General features: G+C 49.0%; 1 long non-coding RNA gene across 1 annotated transcript in view; it reads right to left on the bottom strand.

Moving 5' to 3' along the window:
• LOC129387061 (uncharacterized) overlaps positions 1-3,380 on the bottom strand; it is a 145,800-nt gene extending 142,420 nt beyond the window's left edge. Inside the window, exon 1 of the long non-coding RNA XR_008614374.2 lies at positions 3,227-3,380. This is a non-coding gene — a long non-coding RNA (uncharacterized lncRNA). The remainder of the gene's footprint in view (positions 1-3,226) is intronic.
• Positions 3,381-24,613: the final 21,233 nt, after the last annotated feature.

Raw genomic sequence — 24,613 nt, 5'->3', positions numbered from 1 at the left:
ACGTTAGGGATAGGCGCACGTATGCGGAGCTCTCAACGCTTGCTTCACCTCCGCCGCGGGCGGCCCCGCATTTCTTTACCTTCGGGATGGACCCACGTATGCGGAGAGCTCAACGCCTGCTTCAACTCCGCCGCGGTACGTCCCGTCATTGCACTACGTTAGATATAGGCGCACGTATGCGGAGCTCTCAACGCCTGCTTCACCTCCGCCGCGGGTCCTCCCGGCAATGAACTACCTTCGGGATGTGCCCACGCATGCGGAGTACTCAACGCCTGCTTCACCTCCGCCGCGTGTCGGCCTAGCATTGAACTATTTTCGGAATGGACCCACGTATGCACAGCGCTCAACGCCTGCTTCACTTCTGCCGCGGGTCGGCCTAGTAATGCACTACCTTCGGGATGGTGCCACGTATGCGGAGCGCTCAACGCCTGCTTTACCTCCGCCGCGGGTCGTCCCGTCATTGCACTACTATCAATATGGACCCACGTGTGCGGAGCGCTCAACGCGCCGTTCACCTTCGCCGCGGGTCGTCCCCGCACTGCAATACCTACGGGATGGAACCTACGTATGCAGAGTGCTCAACGACTGCTTCAACTCCGCCGCGGGTCGTACCGGCATTGCACTACTTTCGGGATGGACCCACGTATGCGGAGCGCTCAACGCGTGCTTCACCTTCGCCGCGGGTCGTCCCTGAATTGCACTACCTTCGGGATGGACCCACGTATGTGGAGCGCTCGACGCGTGCTTCACCTCCGCAGCGGGTCGTCCCGGCATTGCACTACCTTCGTGATGGACCCACGTATGCGGAGCGCTCAACGGCTCCTCACCTCCACCGCGCGTGTGCCGTGCATTGCACTACCTTCAGGATGGGCCCACGCATGCGGAGCACTCAACGCCTTCTTCCACTCCGCCGCGGGTCGGCCTAGTATTGCACGACCTTCGGGATTGTCCCACGTATGCGGAGCGCTCAATGTCTGCTTCACCTCTGCCGCGGGTCGTCCCGTCATTTCACTACCTTCGGAATGGACCCACGTATGCGGAGTGCTCAACGCCTGCTTCATCTCCGCCGCGTGTCGGCCCGGCATTGCACTACCTTCGGGATTGATCCATGTATGATGAGCGCTCAACGGCTCCTTCACCTCCACCGCGGATGGGCAGTGCATTGCACTCCCTTTGGGATGGGCCCACGTATGCACAGCGCTCAACGCCTGCTTCACTTCTGCCGCGGGTCAGCCTAGTATTGCACTACCTTAGGGATGGTCCCTTGTATGCGGAGCGCTCAACGCCTGCTTCACCTCCGCCGCGGGTCGTCCTGGCATTGCACTACCTTTGGGATGGACCCACGTATGCGAAACACTCAACGCTTTCTTCCACTCCGCCGCGGGTCGGCCTAGTATTGCACGACCTTCGGGATTGTCCCACGTATGCGGAGCGTTCAATGTCTGCTTCACCTCCACCGCGGGTCGTCCCTTCATTGCACTACCTTCGGGATGGACCCACGTATGCGGAGCGCTCAACGCCTGCTTAACCTCCGCCGCGAGTTGGCCCGGTATTGCTCTACCTACGGGATAGAACCCACGTATGCGGAGCGCTCAACGCCTGCTTCACCTCTACCGCGGGTCGTCCCGTCATTGCACTACGTTAAGGATAGGCGTACGTATGCGGAGTTCTGAACGCTTGCTTCACCTCCTCGGCGTGTCAGTCTAGCATTGCATTACTTTCGGGATGGACCCACGTATGCGGAGCGCTCAACGCCTGCTTAACCTCCGCCGCGAGTTGGCCCGGTATTGCTCTACCTACGGGATAGAACCCACGTATGCGGAGCGCTCAACGCCTGCTTCACCTCTACCGCGGGTCGTCCCGTCATTGCACTACGTTAAGGATAGGCGTACGTATGCGGAGTTCTGAACGCTTGCTTCACCTCCTCGGCGTGTCAGTCTAGCATTGCATTACTTTCGGGATGGACCCACGTATGCGGAGCGCTCGACGGCTGCTTCACCTCCGTCGCGAGTCGTCCCGTCATTGCAGTACGTTAGGGATAGGCCCACGTATGCGAATCTCTCAACGCCTGCTTCACCTGCGCCGCGTGTCGGCCTAGCATTCCACTACTTTCAGTGTTGACCCACGTATGCGGAGCGCTCAACGGCTGCTTCACCTCCGTCACGGGTCGTCCCGTCATTTCACTACGTTAGAGATAGGCGCACGTATGCCGAGCTCTCATGCTTGCTTCACCTCCGCCGCGGGCCGGCCCCGCATTTCTTCACCTTCGGGATGGACCCACGTATGTGGAGAGCTCAACGCCTGCTTCAAATCCGCCGCGGTACGTCCCGTCATTGCACTACGTTAGGGATCGGCGCACGTATGCGGAGCTCTCAACACCTGCTTCACCTACGCCGCGGGTCGGCCCGGCATTGCACTACCTTCGGGATGGATCCAACGTATGCGTAGAGCTCAAAGCCTGCTTCACCTCCGCTGCGGGTCGTCCCGGCATTGCATTAGGTTCGGGGTGGATCCACGTATGCGGAGCGCTCAATGCCTGCTTCACCTCCACCGCGAGTTGGCCCGGTATTGGACTACCTACGGGATGGAACCCACATATGCCGAGCGCTGAACGCCTGCTTCACCTCCGCCGAGGGTTGGCCCGGTATTGCACTACCTTTGGGATGGACCAACGTTTGCGGAGCGCTCAACGCCTGCTTCACCTCCGCCGCGGGTCGGCCCGGCATTGCACTACCTTCGGGATGGGTCCACGTATGCGGAGCGCTCAACGCCTGCTTAACCTATGCCGCGGGTTGTCCCGGCGATGCACTACCTTCGCGATGGGCCCCCGTATGCGGAGCGCTCAACGCCTGCTTAACCTCCGCCGTGGGTCGTCCAGGCATGGCACAACCTTCGGGAGGGACACAAGTATGCGCTGCGCTCAACGTCTGCTTCACCTCCGCCGCGGGTCGGCCCAGCATTGCGCTACCTTCTGGATGGCCCCACGTACGCGGAGCGCTCAACGCCTGTTTCACCTCCGCCACGGGTCGTCCGGGCATCGCGCTACCTTCGGGATGGGCCAACGTATGCGGAGCGCTCAACGCCTGCTTCACCTCCGCCGCGGGTCGGCCCGGCACGTGACCAATGTTGCCTAACTAAGCCTGGCAGGCCACCGAGCCTGGCGGGTCAACGAAGATTATGCCCGATGGGGCGTCATATGCTTGTTACAGCAATGTATTTCGCTTACCGGAAAAAGTGTTTTCCGAACGTGCGACGTACATAGACGCACCGAGACACGAAGGCGGCGAACACAGATCCCGCCATTGTGGTAGTAAGCCGCCTGCGAAAACACGCAATACAGCCGATGTCACCAAGCAATGATGCAAAACACACGGCAAACAGCATTAGCACAGCTAAATGACTCCAGTTATTATCCAATGTAAATGTACATTACGGCTTAGAATGACGCGCAACTGGCATAACGAACCCACGACCAAGACATTGCGGGCGGCAGTGGCCGTTTTTTCAAACTTTCTGCCTCCTAGTGTTTCCAGCACGGAATGAGATATCTGACAAACTTGAAGCGTGCCTACTTGACTGCTGCAGAAGTGATCGCAGTGCGGTGGCTCTGTGACACCACTGTGGTCTCTGCGACACCATCGTTTCGCTTGTGCTGCTGTCACTAACTGCTGTGAGAGCATAGAAGAATGGTTTCCAGGCGTCGTGTGCGCGCCCCGTATGGAAAACAATAACACGCCTTTGATTGTTGAAGTTCTGGTGCAAAATTATTTAACGACAAAGCCAAGTTATTATGTTACTTCCAACGATTTCGATTTGTCTTTGGCGTCTTTTATTCGCTAACGCCGACGGCTGACGATAACCGCACCTTTAACACGTTGTTTGGCATTTTATGCACTTTTAGACGAAAAGATCTAAAAAGTTCTTGAGTTAAACGTTCGGAATGTGTTAAGCAAATTAGACTCTAGTGACACCAGTAGTGGGTGTTACCGCAAATAGGATTTATACTAGCATATTCCAAGTGCTGAGGTTATGTTTAGAAGAAATTCTACTTGGAGTCTTATCATATACAAAGACGTCTATAGCCGTTTGTAGCCGTTTCAAGAAGTTTTTAAGCGGTTCTGTGTTTCGTGGATATGATTCTCTGTATTTTTTTTTTCTCGTCAGAAGAGTATTTTAACTGTAAAATCTAGAGTTTAAGCTCATCAAAGTTATGACCTGGTTGGTTGAAATGCTCGGCAACAGCTTTGGGAAGCTTTTTAGCTGTGTCCGCGCGATGTCCATTTCTATTTCCATCTACCGCCTTCCTCGTGTTTACCCTGGATTTCTACCGACAGAAGATTAAAGAACAAGGTGAGCGCCCTACGCTTTTCTCGTCACACGTACCACTGATTTGAGACAGTCACTACAAGTACATTCACGAATACTTCCCACCAGGCCAACGCTCATCACCCATTAGCTTTAAGAGTGGCGCCACAACACAAAATCCCGGACCTCATTGCCGCAGCACCACATCACATCACACAGTTCGTCTTTCACTGCAGGACTAATGACCTTAACCACGACACCGGTGACAACACAGTTATGGCCACGAGAGCGCTCATAACCGATTTGCACGCCAGCAGAGGAAACGCACAAATCACCCTGACAACAGTGCTTCCCCAGGAACGCAAAGAAACACAGGCCACTTAGTCAACAATCAGACACTCCTAGCTCACGCACTAGGGACACGTAAACTCGATGAATTCTGGACATTGAAAACCAACACGAAAAGTCGATGTCATCCACCACATTGAAATACACCGGGACCCCGAAATTCTGCTTGCCTGTGACGGACTATATCCCAATTTTTATGGCGTCAAGGAGATTGCTAACATCAAGTACAGGCTCAGAAACTCTTTTAATTTGACGCAACCAACAAGACCAGTAAATTCTGCGTCCCAGTTAGCTTCAACATAGAAACACATGCATGAAATTTTCAACACCAGCTCGCACGCACGTTCCACCAAAGCTGCACCACAGACGGTGGACGCGAAACCAACACCACCCTTACAACATCCGCTCATACAGAAGCCCACAAACACTCGCGAAGCCTTCACGCAAACAGCTACATATACTAATAAGCAGACAGATATACAGACAGGCATCGGTCCAGGCCTCGACAACAAAATTAAGCGTAAAATGACACCACCATAAGATGTTTCGCCCCAGAGGTCTGCCAGAACCAAACAGAAATGACTACCGCGCACTACGGATAGCACACGCAACAACAAATCTCGCCCTTTCCTCCAATCCCGCAAACTCACCACCAAACAAACAAATTACAGATTTCACTTAAAAACATACACTAGCTGCATTAAACCGAGGGAAATCCCAAAGGGTCTCAGAATTAAGGTTATATGTGCCCTCGGTTCTTTACCCTCCAGGCTATTATTGAAGTCGAATGCTGTCCTAGAAAATGGATCGCTCTCTTTAATTGATATTGACAAGTGTACTTATCTTTATCGGGCGACCACGTATCGCCACCTAACAAATGTAATCGCACAGCGCGGGACGCGCCTGCATGTATCCGAAGTTTCTGGAAAGTTATCGATGCTTCTACCCGGCTGTCTGTTGTCGCCGAACGTTGTGTTATCTGATTTCATCGCGTGACGCGAATGGTGTAGAACTTTGTGGAAGGTACGCGGGTCCGAACGATTAGTCTGGAACGTTCGACGACTGCTGTATAAAAGCCGACGCGCTTGACTCGCTGATCAGATTTTCGACGATCGTCGACTGTGTTCGCCGCTTTCGTTGTGCTATAAGTGTAGCCTGTTTTGTGGGCACAGGTTCGCCCAATAAAATCTAGTTTTGCATTTCACAGTATTGCTACTGTGTTCTTAACGTCACCACCACGTGACATCTGGTGGAGGTGCTAGTGCGTTCATGTACCGAACGCGCCCGCAAAGCCGCGATCCAAGCCCGAAGCCCGAGGACAAAACCAACATCGCCCAAGACCAGCGTGCTAGCCGCAGACTGCAAGGACTGCCCCCAGAGCACGGACTTCTAACTGAGTCGACAAAGAAGATTGTGGTCAAAACAACCCCAATGGCTGCCCCAGCGTCCCCCGTTATCCTACAACAACCTCGGGACTCACCGACCTTCCATGGAGCAGCGACTGAAGACCCAGAATCCTGGCTGGAGACCTATGAGCGAATCGCGACTTTTAACAACTGGGACTCCGATGACAAGCTGCGGCATGTATACTTTGCCTTAGAAGATGCCGCCAGAACGTGGTTTGAGAACCGCGAGTCGACCTTGACGACATGGGACCTCTTCCGTAGTGGCTTCTTGCGCACCTTTACGAGCGTCGTGCGCAAGGAAAGGGCCGAAGCCATGCTGGACGCCCGAGTGCAGCTACCTAACGAAAACGTCGCCATCTTTACGGAAGAAATGAGCCGTTTGTTCCGCCACGCCGACCCGGATATGGCCAAGCAGAAGAAAGTCCGCTTACTGATGCGTGGTGTAAAGGAGGAACTTTTCGCCGGGATGGTAAGAAGCCCACCGAAGACCGTCGAAGAGTTTCTTCGTGAGGCGACGAACATTGAGAAGACACTCGAGATCCGGAACCGGCAATTCGATCGCCGCGCGAACTATACAAACTACGCCGGGGTTCAATCACTGGCCACCGACGACCTACGCGAGACTATCCGAGCTGTTGTGCGGGAGGAGCTACAAAAGCTGTTCCCATCATCACAGCCTCAAGTGGCTTCGATTGCCGACGCCGTGCGTGAGGAGCTCCAACAACAACTTGGAGTAGCCCCTGAATCGCCGCAGCCTGAGCCGCAAGCGATGACCTACGCCGCCGTCGCGCGCCGTCAAGGTCCCCCTCCGCGACCGCGCCAGGGCCCTGTCACGCCGCAGTTCCGTCGTCCGCCGCCGCCGCAGCCAGCACGACCACCCGTCGTCCAGCGCACCTACGCGAGGAAGACGGACATTTGGCGCACTCCTGACCACCGCCCGCTCTGCTACCACTGCGGAGAAGCGGGTCACGTCTACCGACGATGTCCATACCGGGAGATGGGACTGCGAGGTTTCGCCGTGAACGCTCCGCGCCCGCAGCAAGGTGAACGCCCCCGGGATATCGCCGACTACCTCGCCGCTACTCAGTGGAGCTCTCGACGACCGTCGCGTTCGCCATCACCAGGCCGCTACCTGTCGCCGCAGCGCCGACCTTACACTGGCCCAGCCCGGGGCAGGTCAGCGAGCCCATATCCGGAAAACTAAAGGCAGCAACCGATGGAGGTGCGGTTGCTGTTCGTCGAACTGACGAAGATCCTCCGCCGCCGACGAAGACGCCGAAGAAACCATCTCGACGACATAATAACGACACACCGCCGTCCCGAGGAAGTCAGGAAGCCAAGACTACACCGACGAAAGACGACTTAACGACGCGACGTAACAGCTTCAGTTCAACACGACGCAGCCGTGATCCGACGCCAAGACCCAACTGCAACGCAAGACAAAGAACCACCGACCTCGACGTGCTTCTAGACGGCCACGCAGTCACCGCCTTAGTCGACATAGGCGCCGATTACTCAGTCATGAGTGGACACATCGCCGTCCAGTTGAAGAAGGTTAAGACTGCATGGGAAGGCCCTCAAATTCGGACCGCTGGAGGACACCTGATTACGCCGACAGGAATGTGCACGGCAAGAATTACCATTCACGACCGGACTTACCCTGTCACCTTCGTTATCCTCCAACAGTGTTCACGAGACGTCATTCTCGGCATGGACTTCCTCAACCAACACGGCGCAGTCATCGACCTGAAGTCGAAGTCAATAACGCTGTCGGAAGACCATGCGATACCGCCGGAGAGCCCTCGTAGTCACCACGCCTTGAGTGTGCTCGAACATCAAGTGAGCATCCCGCCTCGCTCCAGCATTGTTATTTCGGTCGGCACCGAAACACCCGCTGACGTAGAAGGCGTCATCGAAGGTGACCAACGTCTACTGCTAGACCGTGAAATTTGCGTCGCAAGAGGGATCGCTCGACTGCACGGAGGAAACACGAAAGTGTTGCTGACAAACTTCAGCCAAGAGTTCAAGCACATCAACAAGGGCACGACGATCGCATACATCGAGGAAATTCTGGAACGGAGTAATGCGTTTGTCCTCTCGGATTCCGCCGCATCTACCCCGACGACCTTAGTTCCCAAGCCAGACTTCGACATAAATCCAAGTCTCCCCGCGATTAAGCAACAACAGCTCAGAAGTCTACTTCGACGATACAAAGAGTGCTTTTCGACGTCATCAAGGATTCGACGAACCCCAGTCGCAAAGCATCGCATAATAACCGAAGAGGGCGCTCGACCTCTCCGTCAGAGCCCATACCGAGTTTCGACGCGAGAACGCGAAGCTATAAGGCACCAAGTCGACGAAATGCTGCGCGACGACATCATCCAGCCATCCAAAAGCCCGTGGGCATCTCCTGTAGTCTTGGTGAAAAAAAAGGACGGAACCCTGCGTTTCTGCGTCGATTATCGTCGTCTGAACAAGATCACGAAGAAGGACGTATACCCCCTCCCACGAATAGACGACGCACTGGATCGGCTCTGCAACGCTAAATACTTCTCGTCAATGGACCTCAAGTCTGGCTATTGGCAAATAGAAGTCGACGAAAGAGATCGCGAAAAGACGGCGTTCATCACCCCAGACGGCCTCTACGAGTTCAAGGCTATGCCATTCGGACTGTGCTCGGCGCCTGCAACGTTCCAGCGCGTGATGGACACGGTTTCAGCAGGATTGAAGTGGCAGACCTGTCTCGTTTACTTGGATGACGTCGTCGTCTTCGCCGGAAATTTCGACGATCACCTGAGGCGGCTTGCGACAGTACTAGAGGCCATGAAGTCATCAGGGCTCACTCTGAAGCCGGAAAAGTGCCGATTCGCTTACGATGAGCTTTTGTTTCTAGGCCACGTCATCAGCAAATCAGGAGTACGCCCCGTCCCACAGAAGACAGCTGCCATTGCAAAGTTCCCGCAGCCAACCGACAAGAAGGCAGTGCGCAGATTCCTTGGCATGTGTGCCTACTATAGGCGCTTTGTCAAGGACTTTTCACGCATCGCGGAGCCGCTAACACATCTAACCAAACGTGATGTCGAGTTCAAGTATGAAACGCCGCAGGCCAAGGCATTTCAAGAACTCAAACGACGCATGCAGTCGCCGCCGGTACTTGCACACTTCGACGAGGACGCCGATACCGAAATCCACACTGACGCCAGTAGCCTAGGCCTTGGTGCCGTCCTAGTTCAGAGGAAAGAAGGACTTGAACGGGTGATATCGTATGCTAGCCGGTCGCTGTCAAAAGCGGAAAGCAATTATTCAACGACTGAAAAGGAATGCCTCGCCATCATTTGGGCTACAGCTAAATTCCGCCCTTACCTCTATGGCAGGCCATTCATAGTCGTCAGCGACCACCACGCGTTGTGTTGGCTAGCTAACTTAAAGGACCCTTCAGGACGGCTGGCGCGGTGGAGCCTCAGACTACAAGAATATGACGTCACGGTAATATACAAGTCCGGAAGAAAACACTCCGACGCCGACTGCTTATCACGCGCCCCCATCGATCCCCCGCCGCAAGACGACGAGGACGACGACGCCTTCCTTGGGATAATAAGCGCGGAAGACTTCATTAAACAGCAACGAGCAGACCCGGAGCTAAAAGGCCTCGTCGAGTATTTGGAAGGGAACACCGACGTTGTCCCTAGGGCATTTAAGCGCGGGTTGTCTTCGTTCACGCTACAAAACAACCTGCTCGTGAAGAAGAACTTCTCACCAGTCCGCGCCAGCTACCTTCTTGTTGTACCCTCAGCGATGCGTCCAGAAATACTGCACGCCCTACACGACGATCCAACCGCTGGGCACCTGGGGTTCTCCCGGACGCTGTCGAGAATACAGGAAAGGTATTACTGGCCGCGTCTGACCGCCGACGTCGCCCGTTACGTCAAGACATGCCGAGACTGTCAACGACGCAAGACACCACCGACAAGGCCAACAGGATTACTACAGCCGATCGAACCTCCTCGCCGACCATTCCAGCAGATTGGGATGGATTTGTTGGGGCCGTTTCCGATGTCAGCATCCGGGAATAAGTGGATTGTCGTGGCGACGGACTATCTCACCCCCTTTGCTGAAACTAAAGCTCTACCAAAAGGCAGCGCAGCCGAAGTGGCGAAATTTTTCGTCGAGAACATCCTGCTGCGACATGGTGCTCCAGAAGTCCTCATCACCGACAGAGGAACGGCTTTTACAGCAGAGCTCACCCAGGCCATTCTGCAGTATAGCCAGACAAGCCACAGGAGGACAACTGCCTACCATCCGCAGACGAATGGTCTCACGGAGCGCCTGAACAAGACCCTCGCCGACATGCTAGCAATGTACGTCGACGTCGAGCACAAGACGTGGGACGCGGTCCTGCCGTATGTAACCTTCGCTTACAACACGGCGGTGCAAGAAACAACACAGATCACGCCGTTTAAGCTGGTTTACGGCAGGAACCCGACGACGACGCTCGACGCCATGCTGCCCCACATCACTGACGAAGAGAATGTTGACGTAGCTAGCTATCTGCAGCGCGCCGAAGAAGCCCGACAGCTCGCCCGCCTACGGATCAAGAACCAACAGAGGACCGACAGCCGACACTACAACCTCCGACGACGCTTCGTCGAGTACCAGCCCGGCGACCGAGTTTGGGTTTGGACACCGATACGCCGGCGAGGACTGAGTGAGAAACTATTGCGCCGCTATTTCGGACCCTACAAGGTCATTCGACGTATTGGCGCACTGGACTGTGAGGTCGTGCCAGACGGAATTTCGCATTCACAGCGGCGCCGCACACAATCTGAAGTGGTCCACGTGGTGCGTCTGAAACCCTTTTACGGACGCTGACGAACTTCCTTATTTTGTTGTTTTCTTTGCTACGGGTGTTTTTCTTTATTACTTTCGTTTGTATGCAGCATCGGGTCGATGCTTTTTTTAAGAGGGGGGTATTGACACGTGTACTTATCTTTATCGGGCGACCACGTATCGCCACCTAACAAATGTAATCGCACAGCGCGGGACGCGCCTGCATGTATCCGAAGTTTCTGGAAAGTTATCGATGCTTCTACCCCGCTGTCTGTTGTCGCCGAACGTTGTGTTATCTGATTTCATTGCGTGACGCGAATGGTGTAGAACTTTGTGGAAGGTACGCGGGTCCGAAAAATTAGTCTGGAACATTCGACGACTGCTGTATAAAAGCCGACGCGCTTGACTCGCTGATCAGATTTTCGACGATCGCCGACTGTGTTCGCCGCTTTCGTTGTGCTATAAGTGTAGCCTGTTTTGTGGGCACAGGTTCGCCCAATAAAATCTAGTTTTGCATTTCACAGTATTGCTACTGTGTTCTTAACGTCACCACCACGTGACAATATTCTCGAAGAACACTGCAAGGAACTACTTACGATAATTACTGATTAACTCGACTGCATAAACTCATCTGAACCGGAAAGAAGAGAACTTGAACAATTCGTCCAAACCAGGGAGGAAAGATTACTAGATAAATACCAGCACAAAGTTATTAGAGCTGCAGATCCACCCAAGAAAACTAATGTAGCCCCTACAGCACATAGCTCCTCCGATAGTCCTACAGGCGAGCATCCAGAGCATTGCAGCAACGTTGTAGACATATCCCATAGTCTAAGCCGCGAGGAAGTTGATCTCCTGAAATATGGTCTAATGTTTCGTCCCACGAACAACGCAGTAAACAAATACGAACTCCACAAAGATATAACAGAGTTTTCAAGACTCCTGCGCATCAAGGAGTTCTTTTTCGATAGGCCAGACGTAGGAAAACAAGATAGAGATTCTCTTAGACCACCCACCACGTGGACACCGGAAACCGAACAGAGCCCAGTCCTGGATTTATACATACAGCTGATCTCAAATGAAATTCTTGACTCAGCGCGGCATTGCCAGAAACGCAAAAATTCGTTCCCCGCTCAGCAACAAATCCTTAATGAACTCGCGGAAAGGAATAATATTGTAATAAAACAGGAAGACAAAGGCGGCAGTATCGCAATCTGGCCTACAGAAATGTAAAAAAATGAGGCCTCCAAACAACTGAGCAACCACACCCATCACAGAAAGCTCGACTCGAACCCAACTTTAGCGCCCAGCAATACTGTGAAAAACACAATAGCGGAGCTCCTGTCCAGGGAACTAATCACGCAATCTGAATATCGCTTCATGCGCCCAAGAACAAAAAAGTAGGCCACTTTTACTTTCTTCCTAGAATACATAAAGTTTCCGTCAAAGAAATATTTACAGCAGAAATCCCAGGTCAGCCTATTGTGTCTAATAAAACACACCTAGCGAGTCGCTATCTAAATGCTCAAGTCACCACCTGTGAAACCATCCCCAGCACCCTCCCATCCTTTGTTCAATACTGCCGCACTTCCTTCGAATTATCAATGGCATCAACATCAACCAAATCCTTCCCGACCACGCTATTCTAGTAACTTTGGATGTTGCTGCCCTTTACACTCAATCAATCCCCAAGCGCACGATCCTCAAATTCACCTGTCGCTCCTCAGGTTAGTTCACGCTCAAGTATTTCGAATTCCATTGTATTCACTACCTGCAAACTTTCGGCACTAGCATGGGAACACCAATCGCTCTCACGTATGCGAAAATGTTCATGGGACAGCTTGAAGCAGACCTGTTGAAATCCTACCCTTTAAAACCCCCCACCTACTTTCGTTACATTGGCGACATATTTATAATATGGGAACACGGCACAAACGCATTAACCGACTTAATTAGCCATTTCAATCGCTCTTACCCGAGTATTCCATTTACTGCAACCACTCTCCTAGCCAGATGAACTTCCTCGGCAGGACGGTCTACATAGAAAATGGAAAACTGAGAAAGACATTTTACCGGAAGCCTACGGATAGCCAGCAATATTTAGGCCACAACAGTCATCACCCGCGACACTGCAAGCAAGGAATTTTTGTCGGACAAGCCAAACGATCGAATAAGAAGAATCTGCAGCGAAGACCACGATTATATCCGCCATATAAATGACCTTAAAACAATGCTAGCAGAAAGATAGACAAGTTACTCTCGATAGAGCTTATGATGTCGCGTTAAGATTGGAGAGACAGTCGGAATTAGCGAAGAAATAGCCTGCACCAGAGTCTCACAGACCGCCAGCATTTATAACAAAATATTCTAATGCACTTCCAAACATAAACAACATCCTGCGAAAATAGCATCCAATATTATCAAGTAACGAGTGGCTGATAAAATCATTCCCGGATGTACCAAGGGTCACCTATCACCGCAACAGGAACGTTAAAGACATATTAGTACACGCAAAAGTCAGCTAACGTCATTCCCCCTTAATAAAAGCGCGTTGTCACCCCAGGCGCAAAACCTGCAGGCACCTTCAAAGTGACATTCAAATGAAAAGCACCACAAATAGTTTTACACGCGAAGTCAAATATAGCTTCATTTGCACAAGTTCGGATGTGATTTATATGCTTGAATGTTCCTTCTGAAAGAAACAATATATCGATGAAACGGGACAATCAATGAACGTCAGATTAAACGGACATCGCGCGGACACAGCTAAAAAACTTCCCACAGCCGTTGCTGAGCATTTCAACCAACCAGATCATAATTTTGATGAAGTTGAGCTCTACATCTTAGTCAAATTTCCGTTCTGAACGAGAATGAAAACACAGAGAATCACACTTTATCCATAAGTTCAAGACACTGCCACCAATAGGCATAAACGTTTCAAAAGGACCTTTAGAATCTATTCGTTATGCTAAACTTCAAGCTATAGGCAACAACACTTAGTTTCGTTGCCTAGTATTTTTCCCCCGTTTTTTTTTTCTTTTATTTATTTATTCCATTTCAGTATTTTCTTTTATTTATTTTTTTCACGAGCACCGGTTTCTGCCGCTCCTTCTCCGATCTCTTTCAGAGAAACGATAGCCCACGACTACCAGCGAAACAGGTAATAGAGGGCTGCTGTGGACGCCGTTGACACGTGATCGACAGACGGACGTATCACTGGCCTTGTGCACAGCACTCATTTATTCTCAATTCTGCACCCTCGCCACTAACACACCTTTTCTCGTTGCCGCACCCACCCGCCTTACGCTTTCGCCCCTTTAGAACCCCACCAATATATACTGTGGCGAGGAAAGTCCCCTATGCGCCACCTTGAAGAAGACAAGTCCACTTGCCGAAACGTTGGCTCCTGCTTTCACCTTGTTCTCGTTCTGTAGCTTGGAGTATTTTTAAATGCGTACTGCTTTCTTATCGGAATGGCCAACGTCCCACTTTGTGACTTCTGCGGGTGCAACGAAACAATCGCGCGCCTTCTTTGCGAGTGCCCTCTTTCGAACCCGCAAACAGAAGCCACCTCAGCCACCCTAGACCAACCGGACAAGCGCCCAATAACGGAAAGCACCATCCCTGCAAACTGGCCTACGCGAACTTCAGCGGGAGCCGCTATGAAGGCACTGCTGCGTTATTTAAGAGACACCGGACTTTGTGACAAATAGTGACTGTACACTGTGTGACGTAGGATGGGACGGTGACACTGTGTGACACTATATAGGAACGCCTTCGTAGACTGCGCGACAGCGCCCACAGAAACAGTTCTGTATTAAATGTGTGTGGTGTTTTTGCCGTTTCTTCTTTTTTCTTTTCTTCTCTCTCACTTATCGCATTCCTTTACCTCTCCCCCGGTACAAGGTAGCCAACCGGAGATAACCTCTGGTTAACCTCCCTGTATTTTCTTTGCCTTTATCTCTCTCTCTCTTGGCCTCCTCGGACAAGGCTTTCGTTATTGCCAAGAAAGAATCTGGATTTCACGGCAGTATCCCGGGTGCTTTCTATCAGACCACACAAATGGCTGAATCGCCGCGATGACATTATTCCGTCCGCATACGCGAGATGCCGAGGTCTGATTTCTAACAGTTACTGTTATCAAACAAGGCTTCCGTGCAAATGAGTGGGAGCTGTTATCTGTCATATGCAAGCTATTTATAACGAAGTTGAAGGATGACTTCATTATATCCATTACTGCGCTCCGCTGTAATGCATGCGTAATTAAGTGAACAATACAATTTGGAATTTGCATAAAAGACGGCCTTGCGGCCAGTAGAACTGCAACATGGCCACGTGCGCTGAACAGAAAACAGCAAAAGAAATTTAGGCACCCTTAACACACAACTTCTCAGCATCTGACACGACTGCGTTTACGATAGCTGCCTTCTGTTTCAATGGGATGGTCTTTCGTTTCCGCATTCATTTGGCTTGTCTCTAGCATCGCGAAATGGCGACGTAGTTGAATAGGTTGTACCCTGCTACGCCAGCAACGTTTGTCGCGTTCAAGCAGCACGTGCCATACATGGAGGCGTGGTCTCCGAGATTGCACCGGTACAGTCTCTGAGGCCACGCCTAGCTGCACTAGCCTGCGCGGTGCCGCGATCGGAGAACTTGCGGTGGCGATAATGAGGCTCTGCATATGCGCAGCTACGCGCAGTGGTGAGAAGGAACGGTGTTCGACGGCGCACTCAACGCAAATACCCAAAAGTTTTGACACCGAATGTGTGCCGAACCCCGTGGAATACGATTGAGCCTGCAAAAGTCGGGCATTTCTTGTTTTGGAAACAAATCAAGTTACTATTTCAGAGACAAAGCAACTTCAGCAAATCTATTCGCAGGATAATTTTATTTCCTTGAAACAATATTTTAAAACGTGGATATCTACAGAGATTTCAAGGGGGATTTCACTTTGTTACATCCAATAATCGTTATTCCCGTTTCGTTATGACGAAGTTTCACTGTAACATGTATTTGTTAATGTCTTGTCTTACCTTCTAATTACAGGTGACAAATCTGAGCTCAAGCAACATTAGGAACAAGCTACATTGTCTGCGGGTGCATCAGCCTGTGTAACTGTCTAAGCCAGCTCCCTGAATCATGACGTCACCAATGTGTGATAACTCATTCACAAAGAAAATCTCTAGAAAGTGCTTTAGAAACATTTTGCTTATGTAGTGGTCTTATTGAATTGATTTATTAAAAATTTCTTCAAATCTTTGGCCACTTTAGCGCTTTATTGTGTGACTAATCATTCTATGTTAAGCATGGCTTTAACACGTGTTATCACTTTTGTGGCTTGCCAATATTTCAGTGGTACTATGGTGAGTTGCAAGAAATTGGCCATACGCATTGGTGCTGTTGGTGCAGCCAAACATTATTCAATATCGCGAAGATTAGAAATTATCCTATTGATTCGTCCATTTAGCAGATATCGGGAGACACTCAATATCTTTATAATTAATGCTATAATGAAAATGTGTATTGTGTTTCTAATTTCGTGTGTGTGCCAAAAATACATGCAAGAGAAACTTCCGTGATAGTGTTGCTGAAGTCCTTAATATTCCATCTGCTAATCTCTAACAGCGTTGACAACGTAAGTATAATGATCTTGGGTATGCTTGTATGCCGTTTCTAGCCAGATCACTGAGCTAAGGAACATTTCGTTGGACAGTTGATACTGAAAGAGACAGACCATCTAGATTGCAATGTTACGACTGAATTTTAGTGTCTAGAGGCTATTTAAAATGTCACCTTTGTGCTAGTGCTTCCGCTGACAATAGTGTTCCCGCTGTAAATTGACAGGTTTTGTAGATATTGCTGTCATTTTTGCGACTACTCCCTAGCCCGATAAACAAGTGTTGCTTTTCGATTCAGTTTTAAGGTGTTGACGCTTGAAATGAATGTTAAACATTCCTGACTTGATGTGTGGTCACTTTTCAAAGAGCTTTAATTGGCTCTTATGTACGTCACCTTGGGGCCCTAAAGGACCTGCCGCTCACAAATGGTTTTAATAAATTATAGGGCTACGTTACGCAAATACTGAGTAGAAGGTATCCTACCCTGCTCTTCAAAAATCTGTTCAATCTGTTGGAAAAACTTTTTTAAGATGGCTACCAAACGTCTCGCAAAACAACTTCCAAAACGTCTTATATCCCTTATTCGGCAGTGCACTAGACGGCCTGAACGACAGCTACAAGGTGTATTGAGACACCCGACAAAATATTTTGGTAAGATGTCTTCAAATCTTAAATATCTTGCCAAGATATCTTGAATACGTTTTGTTAACGTTTTATTCATTTTCACGCCTCGTTATTCTTGCCAAAACGTCTTTTAGACGGCTAAAAGACTCATATGTGTTCAGTGGAGCAGATGAATAGGTGGGGTTGCCTTGTGCCGAACGTCTAATTAATGCCATTTGACGTGTTGAGACGTAACACCCCCGAGTGATCCTCTTGCCGATTCACCAAGGCAAGCGGCGGCAGTCAGTCTAGGCGTCAGTACAATAGCTACTCAAGTGACCATACCTTCATACCTTCACCAGTTCATCGTACTCCCGTTGCAAAGCACCGCATTGTGGTCGAAGGACCTGTAGAACCAGTGCGCACACACCCGTACTGAGTGGCTCCAAAAGGGTATGCGAAGTCCAATACAGGAAATGCTCAATGGTATGGTATGGTATGGTATGATGAACTTTATTCAGGTCCTGAAGATCAGCCTTAGGTTGACGCAGGCGGCTACCACATCGGGACAGTAAGATTTGACCTTACCATCGTATTGTGGGCCTTCTGGATGACCTGTACTTTGTCTAAAAGCACTCCACTGTGAAGGACTCGTCGCCACCAGTCTCTTTCCTTGTCACAGTCTGTGAAATACACAGGACACTGTGAAAGCATATGATCCAGAGTAATGATGCCATTACACTTCCTCAATTGATTGGTACCTCTCTTTCTGGATACAGCTTGTTAATAAAGTTTGAACTCAGATAATTTCTTGTCTGTAACAATCTCAGAGTCATCGCTTGAGCTCTATTGAGCTTAGCGTGTGGCACTGGGAATTCTCTTCTGTTCATGTAGTAATGCTTCGTGATTTCATTATATGTAAGTAGTTGGTCCCTGTTCTCCTCCTGTATATTATTATAGCCCTGGTCGCGTAGTGCACACATAGTAAGTCCTCGTGCATCTGCGTTAGCCATCTCGCTTAAATTCTTCCTAGATGGATCGACAGACGCCATGCGCGCAGGAAACCAGCGGTTTTCGATACCTTGGCTGTCGATCTCACCCATCAGCTGGGCAGCCCTTTTGGTTACAAAGCCATTGGTAACGTGTTTAATAGCCATCTTAGAGTCACTGTAAATTCGCGTCCGCTTATTATTCCTTAACTCCAATGCTATCGCTACTTGTCCCGCGACTGTCGCATCTTTAGTCATGATTGTAATAGCATCCCGAGTGAGACCATCTGCATCTCCTACTACTGCAGTAAAGGCTTTCTTTCATCTGACCCATTGCAGCATCTACAAACGCCGCATGTTCTCTGTCGTGTTTTGTCTCTTGCAGGAGAGCTTCGGCCCTTGCCTTTTGTCTTTCCAGGTTGTGCAATGGGGGCATATTTTTGGGGAACGGAGTCGCATTGATTATCTCTCTTATGCTATCTTTTAGTTCTACTGTGTCTTCACCAGAAATTTTGCTTTCGGTTGAGCATCACCTTACCTCTTCAAGTATTGCTCTACCTGACCTTGTTCCAGAGAGCCTCTCTCTGTGGGCAATTCGCAGAGCTTCAGTTATCTCGGCTATTGTGTTGTGGAGCCCCAGTTTCATTAGTTTATCATCCGGCGTGTTAATCGGTAACCCCACTGTTGTTTTGACTAGCCTTTTAATTATTATGTTCAACTTGTTTACCTCTGTCTATGTCCAACTGAGCATCCCAGCTACATATGAGAAGTGACGCAAGGCGGAAGCGTGGACCAGTTTCATGGCGTTCTCCTTTCCCAACCCTCTGTGTCTGTTAGTTATTCTCTTTGTCAATCTTTTTACCTCCTCAGTCTTGCTTGTGATATGTTAGAATGTTCTTCCATTTGCCCCGTTTGCCTCCAGGATTAACCCGAAGACTCTAATGGATTCTACTTGCTTAATAGATTCGACTGCCTTCGTGGTTAGTACTAACCTGGGTTCTTCCTCGGGAACATATCCCCTCGGTTCTCTACCCCTTCTCCTGTTATTGAGTACAAGGAGTTCACTTATCAGCGAGCATTTGAGTTCCATGTCTTCTAAAGTGAACTCTACCTCATAAATGCTCTTCTGAAGTCTGCTTTCTGCCTGTGCCATACGTCCTTCAGCGGACCGTATAGTCACATCGTCTGCATAAATGGTAAAGTGAATACCCTCTATCCCTTTTAATCCCTTTGCCACTTTTGACATGGCCAGGGTGAAAAGAATAGGTGACAAGACTGACCCTTGTGGCGTCTCTCTGTCACCGAGATCCATCTTTGATTTAATATCCCCGAATCTAAGGTGAGCTGAACGATTGCCAAGAAAGGTCTTAACCACTTCATAGAGTTTTGTGCCCAATCCCAGTTCGGAAATGATTTCAAGTATTGCTCTATGCTTAATTCTGTCAAAAGCTTTTTCGACATCCAACCCCAAGAGAACTCGAGTGTTCTTTGGTTTGGCTAAGAGCAATTGATGTTTGATTAACAACATGGCATCTTGTGTGGACAAGCCTGGTCTCAAACCAATCATATTATACGGTAGGATGCCATTGTCCTCCACATATTTCGTTAACCTGTTCATTATGACATGCTCCATTGCCTTCCCTAGACATGATGTTAACGAAATTAGCAGGAGGTTATCCAAGTTCAGTCATTTGCCCGGCTTTGGTATTAAGATAGTACTGGCCGTCCTCCATTCTTCTGGATATACCCCATCTTAATTACCATACTTCATTATTGTATGTGGTCAGATATTTTATTTATTCGTCGTTCAAATACTTAAGCAATCTGTTACAGATGTCATGCGGGCCCGCTGTTGACCTACTATTCAAATCATACAGTACCATGTGTCAGGCACGCACCCAAGGGGGGGGGGCAGTGCCCCCCCCCCCTAAATTAAGCGGCATACCCCCCCTCCCCGCCACCACTCCTCACAGACATTCCTAAAGCGCCGCCAAATCAATGTTGCGACTTGACAGCTATTTGGCGGTCAACATTTTGCTGCCTTTTTCACTCCTTTTGGATGACGGTAATTATCGGCATCTCCTAGGGTGCGAAGGCCAGTTTTCTATAGATTCGGTGCCCGCGCGATTAACTCGAGATGCGTTCAGGTGAAACCACCATTTGAACGGTCACGCGCATTGTTGTTGCTTCGTTAGTTCAGCCTTCTTTGTTTATACTGATCCAGGGACCAGGAAAGGGATTCCGTTCGTAGGCAGCTGGTCTGTATTCACGAGAAACGAGCTGCGGTCTGAGAAAACGCCAGTTGTGTTTAACTTGTTGTTTTGCTTCATTATTTCCTCGAGTGACGACTCGCCGCGACGGTGGCAGATCCTCGGAACCATATACCCGTGATATGGGTTAGATAACGTGGAAAATAAAATAATGCGAAACAGCATCCATGCTCAAACCCTGCTATAAGAGGGAGCTTTAGCTCGGGCCCAACTCCGCAATTCAAATAAATGTAAAACGCAAAAATGCTTTTCGGAGATAACCCCTGGGCCGATTTTAATGAAATTTGTTGCATTTGAGAGAGAAAGTTAAATTCTAGTGAGTGTCGGAAGCAGAATTTCGATTTATGACCTGAATTTTGTGACAATGATTTTCAAACTTTTGAATGTTAGAAAAGGTGAGACGTACGAAGTTTATAAAATAATAGCTCTGCATCAAAAACAGATACCGTGGTTCTGTAAATGGCATCCATTAGATCATTCAAAGCGGACAAATTGCATAACGTCATTTTATATCTTACGTTAATTTGTTACATGTGTACAAGGGTTCTGCAAAAGCTGTGTATCCATATTACATATTCTTTTTTAGATCCCTGTGTAACATATCAATGTTGTCCCCTTTAAATGTATCATCCGATACAATTCACAGAGTGGTGATATTTTTCCTTGCCGTGTTAGAGTTGGTAACTTGATAGTTTCGTTTTCTGAAAATTTTAGATTTTTTGCCAATTTTTCAATAAAAATTGACGATCTAAATCAAAAATTGGGAACCAACAGTCACTACTTTTTTACTCTCTCTTTTAAATGCAACAAATCTCGTCAAATTTGGTGCTGTGGTCGCAGAGAAAAACGAATTCTCCTTTTACATGTGTGTAGATAGGAGCTTAACGTTACAGCGCAAACACCTAAGACAAACCACAAAAAGAAAGATACGACACACACTGGCGCTGACTAACAACTTCTGACTAACAACAACCAAAAGAAGTTGTTAGTCAGCGCCAGTGCGTGTCGTGTCTTTCTTTTTGTGGATTGTCTTAGGTGTTTGCGCTGTAACGTTAAGTTCGGAATTATGTATCAACAAGGCCCAAATGAAGTGTTACTAGATAGGAGCACCCAAGGTAAAGCTTCCTCTTAAACCTATAACCAATATGACTGTCACCCGTTACCTCGTGTGGTTTTTCCATAATTGTACGGCACTTTTTGTGCAAAATTGGCAACTGGAAACAAGAGTCGCAAGGAGTTGAGAAGTTAAGCGATCTACTAAGGGAGAGAGCCAAGGCAACAACCAAACAGGAAGAAAGAGCGAATATTAAGAAATTTAACCGTGGTTTATGAAAGTCTATGGATCCACGTCTTTTTATCTAAAACGGAAGTAGAGAAAACGCCGCCGGAAGTGGAGAACAATTCCGTGTGTTTTGAATGACGCGTCAGTGCTTGGCGCTTGCCAAATGAATCACATCAGGTAGTTAGCGCAGACTGTTTTTTAACCTTATTGTGAGGAGATCGCACATTGATGTGTGGAGGCGCCTGCGTCTGAGATATTGTGCTGCATCATATGTGCATGTAGAACAGGCATAATGCTGAGGGTTCCAGCAGTTTGCAGAGGTGCTTTTAAACTTTTGTCATAACTATAACTTTACCTGAGCTGTTTTTTGTCATCTATTTCAATAATATCATGGGAGGTGTTATCAGAATTTAGCAATTCATTTGCCATTAGGCTGCCAGATTTAACTTTTCACTAGGTGGACAATTATTCCACATGGACCATTACTTGAATACATCTCTTTGTGTGCAGTGGCTTCTCAATTGCGAGTCAACGTATATGCTCAGAAATACCTGAGGCTGTAGATGCGCATATGAATTTACTACCTATACAAACCACTTTGCGCTTTCTCGTGCAACAAGCATATTATCACTTCCAAGGCAGTGGGCAATGTTATAGTTTGATCACATCATGCGATACTTTCAATTCTTATGACGTATCATCCAAGGTGATGCGTCATTCGTGTGAAGTATTGCCCTAAGCCAATTAGGGTCACATGAAAATATATAAACAAAAGTGATTGATCCAGCCGAGAAGTGTTACTTTTGGACACTACTTTATCCCCATTCCTCCTTCGCATGCTACCTGCTTACGCTGTATTGCATCATGTTTAAGTTAGAAAAAAAAAAGGCAACAGCTAGACAGTACAAAATGTCAAACTTGCTTTTGGTTTCACAAAGCGCTATTTACCTTTTTAATTAAGTTAGTACATCATTTACCTGTAGTGGATTACTGTTATAAACTGATTATATTTTACAGGAAGCTTCGTAGACTTGTTTGACAAGTTGATAAGCGCCTTTTTAGCCACAAAACACCATATATTAATTTGAAGGCTGACTGACTCTGCTCTGCAATTTAATAGCTATCCCAGGAAATATACTAGTAATATTAAACATCATCACATACATACCTTGAGATGCCCGTAATTTAAGATAAAGGAGTGCTTAAATTTATTTTTAATGCGAGCCAAACACCTTAGCACATATTGCTATTTGGAGTTCCAATTTGAACATTCCCATTTCCTCCCTCGTCTCTTCCTTCTGTTCAGGTATTAATTGCCTATGCCTGCAAGCACTGTTGTGACAAGAAACAAGAACCTTCACGTGTGGCCCGACAGCAAGCTTTTGTGGGCAGCCAGTGCTCTCCTACGAAGGCTGGCCTGCTCTGGCAGCGGCGGCAATCATCAAGATTCATGCATGATCACCTTTGCTGCTATATTTCGCTCTTGATAATTACACTTTCTGAGTCTTTTCTAATTTATTAGGTAATAAATTATGACTATGTGTGTAGTGGCTGCACGTCTACCGATAACCTACACGTGCGCTACTGCGACACGCCTCTTTGATAAGAGCTTATATACCGCGGCGCCGAGCGTAGCCGGCGCACTTCTTCCCAGCTTATCACAGCCGGCGGCCCAGCTGTGCTGGCGCTCGCCAGTCACCTTGTCAATGGAATAAAGCAATTCCCTTTGCGTACTGTCCCTGCAACCGCCTGGTTCCTGCCTGCCTGGAAGAACACCACATAATGGCGACGAGGATCAACGCATCGACAGCGGGACCCTGCAGCCTAGTTGGCATTCTCTTCTTCCCTTCGGAACCGACAATACTGCGAAATGGCCTCGCAGCTCGGACAGGTGGAACCTTTTGACGACTCGACCAGTGACTGGACGTCGTACGACGAGCGGCTCTCATCGTATCTGAGGGCAAACAAGGTTCCAGCCGACCTTCAAGTCGACGTTTTCGTGAGTCTCATCGGTCCGAAAACCTACCAACTGTTAAAGTCTTTGACTGCTCCCGATACGCCTACATCGAAGTCGTTAAGCGAGTTGAGGGAAGTTTTGAGCAAACACCTGTCGCCAAAGCCATCCGTTATTGCCGAGAGAGCCAAGTTTTATCGCGCCGTGCAGGGCGAAACGCAGACGATAGCTCAGTTTGTAGAAGAGATACGCAGGCTAGCTCAAACCTGCGATTTCGGTTCTTTTCTCGACGATGCGCTTCGCGACAAGTTTGTGTGTGGCATGCGGCGAATAGATATCCAGAGACAGCTGTTCGTCGAGGACAAGCACTTAACTTTCCAGAAGGCAGTTGACCGTGCTCTGGCGTCCGAGGCCGCAATGAACAATGCAGTGACAGCCCATGATTTATGAGATAGCGGTGGCCTAGTTCACCGAATGCAGAGCGGAAAGCAGAAGAATAAGTACGCAAGTAAACGTGCCAAATCCCAGCAGTGTTATCGCTGTGGTTCTTTTAAGCACGATGCGCAAGCGTGTCCGCACGTACGAGCTGCTTGCTTCGAATGTAACCGGCAGGGGCACATACGCAGAATGTGCAGAGCAAGAGCGGAACCAAAAAACCAGAAGCAGTGTATGCGCACGCTTGAGTGCAAGACCCAGCACGACTTCACTAAGCTCAACAGTGTCGACGTGTCACGAACGGCACCCATAATGGTAGGCGTAAATGTAGAAGGAACTACCGTAAACATGGAGCTCGACACTGGAGCAACAGTATCGGTCATGTCGCACCATCAGGCTAAAGTGTACTTTCCTGGTGTTCGTTTGCAACCAACAAAGATGCAACTGAAGACGTACACAGGGGAAACCGTAAAGCCTATAGGAGTAATGGATGTGCTGGTCCGCCACAATAACCAAGAGGCACGATTGCCGCTTTACATTGTTCCGCAAGGCGGCATACCGCTCTTAGGTCGCAAC

This window comes from Dermacentor andersoni, chromosome 2 (genome assembly GCF_023375885.2).
Source record: "Dermacentor andersoni chromosome 2, qqDerAnde1_hic_scaffold, whole genome shotgun sequence".
Taxonomy (NCBI): Eukaryota; Metazoa; Arthropoda; class Arachnida; order Ixodida; family Ixodidae; genus Dermacentor; species Dermacentor andersoni.
Note: the sequence above shows the minus strand (reverse complement) of the source record. Positions and strands in the feature narration are given on the sequence as shown.